The 3,906-nt window shown below is 43.3% G+C and overlaps 1 long non-coding RNA gene across 3 annotated transcripts; it reads left to right on the top strand.

Annotated features, from left to right (window-relative positions):
- Window positions 1-1,447: 1,447 nt before the first annotated feature.
- On the top strand, window positions 1,448-3,691 carry Gm35918. Of its 3 annotated transcripts, none has more exons than XR_386051.2 (5): window positions 1,448-1,546; window positions 1,826-1,877; window positions 2,021-2,149; window positions 2,263-2,398; window positions 2,861-3,691. It is a non-coding gene; the product is annotated as a predicted gene, 35918 (long non-coding RNA). The 3 variants fall into 3 exon arrangements; XR_386052.2 differs by having other exon boundaries at window positions 2,263-2,637; XR_386049.2 differs by having other exon boundaries at window positions 2,263-3,691.
- Window positions 3,692-3,906: the final 215 nt, after the last annotated feature.

Genomic DNA, 3,906 nt, shown 5'->3' with positions numbered 1-3,906 from the left:
AGGCTATGGCAAGTAAGTGAATCCTGGAGGTGCATGACTGCAGTGTGTGAGCTCTGAGATGCTGGGTCCTCAGAGCCTTCACCCCAGGACTGCTTCTCACTGCTGATATGCCTTTCCTGCTCCTGTGACACAGCCTTATGACTCCTGGGCATGTGCCCACCCTATTGGACACATTTCCTGCAAATGAACATGAAGATGAACTTTTCTGAATTGATACAAGATAAATTAATGATAGCATTCCTAATTTGATTCAAATAATTTTAAGATAAAAGTTTAAGGAGATGATCTTAGTTGTTTTGACAGAGAGATGTAATAAAGGATCAGGGATAGAATGTCCCTCCTTCTCATAGAATAGGAAGTAAAGGCTATGTCATAAGGACTACAATGAGCTTCCTTAATTGCACTAGAAGAGAAATAAGCTTGGGACAGATTTGTGATCAGGGAAAACATTCATTCTAGGCCCAAGGATGAGGCCACAGGTATGCACTATGATAAAGCAAGGCCATGCAAAACTGTTGCTTTGAACTAATAATGAATTTATAGAATGAAATACTGCTTTGAACTAACTATCAACAGCCTCTGTAAGTCCCCTTTTGTGTAACATTTCACCTATGAGGTAATTTTTAAACAGAACTTTTGTCTAAGAAGGTATAAAAAGGCCAGATAGAAGAAATAAAGTGTGATTGTTGGGGCTCTGTCCAATCTACCAAATGTATATAAGCATATGTCTGTCTGTCTATATGTATTACATACATACGTGTTGTAATGGTTTATATATCCTTGGACCAGGGTGTGGCACCATCTGGGGGTGTGGCCTTGTTGGAATAGGTGTGACCTGGTTGGAATGGGTGTGTCACTGTGGGTGTGGGCATAAGATCCTCACCTTAGTTGCCTGGAAGTCAGTCTTCCACTAGCAGCCTTTGGATGAAGACATAGAACTCTCAGCTCTGCCTGTGCCATGTCTGCCTGGATGCTGCCATGCTCCCACCTTGATGATAATGGACTGAACCTCTGAACCTGTAAGCCAGCCCCAATTAAATGTTGTTTTTTATAAGACTTGCCTTGGTCATGGTATCTGTTCACAGCAATAAAACCCTAACCAAAACACGTGTGTAGGTATATGTGTATGTATATGTATGCATGAACTCTTGTGGACTTGATGAAACAGGTGGTTGGGCCTGGCCAAAGTGTGTGTGTGTGTGTGTGTGTGTGTGTGTGTGTGTCTGTCTGTCTGTCTGATAAAGAGTTAATGAGCCCTGAGCCTCTTGCCTGGCCAGTAGGGAGCCCTAGAGCAAGAGAGAAAAAAAGCTCAGATAACTAAGCATTTTTTCTTAATCCTCTACTTCTGTCAGCAGGTGTTAAATTGCCAGAAGCCAGCAGCTTTAGGCCACAAAATAGAAAAGAATTAAAGAAGGTAAAAATTGCTAAAAGGCAGCAGCTTTTGGCCACACAATCACCGAAAGAAATAGCCAGAGGTAAAGCAGCTTTGACCACGATTGCCGACTCCATACTCCTTCACTGCCTTCCTGGTGGACTGGGTGCTGAGGTAAGGGCCTGGCAAAGAAGAGAGGGTCAGACGCAAGTAAGTGAGACAGATCATGGGGCAGACCATAAAAAACACAAAGAAAAAAGTTAGTAGTTGAACTAGGAACAGATCTATGGACGGGCTTTAAAGGAGTATATCATTTCTTTTCATGTTTTACACTGTCTGACTCCTTCCAAGAGGAGCAGTCCTCAACACTTTTGTTGCTTCAACCAAATCATTCATTCATGTTTTACTCTTAATTTGTTCTTTCTCTTGCTTTTAATTCCCTCTCCCCTGCAGTGTATACTACTGAGGATTGCCTTGTCTCAAACCCATCGGCTGAACTGCTTAGGTACCGGTAGCCACTGAGGCTATATAGAGTTGGGGAGCAGGATGGGGGTAGGGAAAGCTCTCCCCATATTTTGGTTTTGACATAAAGGTTACGAATGAGCATGATCCTAATGACAGATTGACCTCTTATTTTAATGAACAAAGTTCAACTCACTCCAAAAGCTTTTGGAAGTCCCTGGAGGATGCTACACATAGCCTGGGGCATTTGAAGTGTTAGCCTACTTACTTTACAAAGACTGCCACGCCCATTGTGGGATGGAGTCCAGTGCTGAGGTATGTGGTATGCACTCGAGATTTTAAGATGTCAGAGGCATTCCCTTCATTCGGTGTGAGGTGGGGTGGACCCAGCACCTCTGAAAGGTAAACACAAACCCTCTCTCTCGCAGGGCAGGAGAGTTCTCCAGCCTGTTTACAGAGCATCGTCTTTGTCTGCACTGTGCATATTTCACATTTTCTCAGAGGTAACGGGCTATCTGCCAGTGATCTTGCTCAGCTCCTGAGCTGCCCTGTTTCTTCAGGAATGTAAGTAACCCTTTATCTGATTTGTCCTCTACCTTTGAGTTTTACATTTCCCACTTGCTATATATAATGCACCGACTAACACAGATGCAGAGATCTGCTCTTTTCTTCTTCATGAGATGACATCAACACGCTTTGTCTGGCCAGTTCATCACCTGTGAGGTGTGTGTCTCACCTGTGAGGTGTGTGTCTCACCTGTGAGGTGTGATGTGTCAGGACCTGCTTCTGTACTACACTGGAAAGTATGCCAGGGGCTGTTTTGTTTTATATGTTTCTCTTTCCTGCCCATACCACCCTCTTTGTTCATCCTCTTAAAGATTAAAAATGTCAAGGATATGAATAGCTTGAAATGAACTAAGTCAGTCACTGTTATTACAGAAGAACTTTGCCCAGAATCCAAACCTGACTCCATTTAGATACACTGCTGCGTCTTATACATAACTTGTCTTCCATCTCTTGCCTTAGCTTGGGACCCGACCTGCAAGCTTACCAGATGAAGTCTTCCCAGTTTCCTTTTACTTTGATGCACTGGGCTTGGGTCCGAGCACAGGGCACACATGAGGAGGGCCCTTCGACTACTAACTGCTGCAGAGGGATCTCCTGAACCCAGCACATGGCTTTCTTACTGCACATCAGAAAAGAGGAGAGTGGTTTCCAAAACAAACAAACAAACAAAAAAATGAACGAACCAACCAACCAACAAACAAAACAAGCAAACACCACACTTCCTCTGGGACATCACATGCTAAGACTGACCTCAGCAAAGTTAGGCACCTATTCCAGCAGCTAGTAGGCTTCATTTATTGAGGGAGTTTCAAGCTCAATGAAAGCCAAGGACTGAGCCCTCTAGTGAACACAGAGTTCCCCAGCCCCCTGTCCCAAGTTAAGCTTCCAGTGCACTGCGCTTTGCAGACAGGAGATAGCTGAGTATCTTCCAGGTGTTTCACCTGCAAAGGTACAGACAGCGAGTGAATTGAATGTCTTCTGGGTGTACCACTTGTAGAGGTGCCTTTTTCAATTCTCGTAAACTTTCTACTTCTAAAGCACCTCTTCTGTAGTTTTGTGAAGAATGTGATATAAAGTTAGTAAAAGTGACTTTGGAAAAAGAATTCACACAAGCACAAGTAAACAGGTGTCCTGGAAAGCTTGAATTTCAGAAGGAAGCAGAGGCTTTGCCAGCAGCTACTTGGTTGTCCTGCGTACGGTGATCTGCTGGAAAGCTCCAGAGGAGAGCTGGACTCACAAGGGATCTGGGAAAGACATGGAGCATTTGTGATATTTTAATAAACATTTTACAGTTTCTCATCTGTTCTTTATGATTGAAGAGTAGGGTTCACTGCTTCAGTACTGTTATTTTGAGTTGTCAGTGAAATCTTCCCAATGCTTTTGCTCTCAACTAGAACCCAGAAACATTTAGCAACAACTCAATTAGCAGTTGAATGGAGTCAGGCTAATTTATTCCAACTTTAGCTACATTTTTAGCTACATTTACCTGTGTGTATATATACACA

This window comes from Mus musculus, chromosome 18 (assembly GCF_000001635.26).
Source record: "Mus musculus strain C57BL/6J chromosome 18, GRCm38.p6 C57BL/6J".
In the NCBI taxonomy this organism is placed as follows: domain Eukaryota; kingdom Metazoa; phylum Chordata; class Mammalia; order Rodentia; family Muridae; genus Mus; species Mus musculus.
This window is presented reverse-complemented; position numbering and strand designations above follow the sequence as displayed.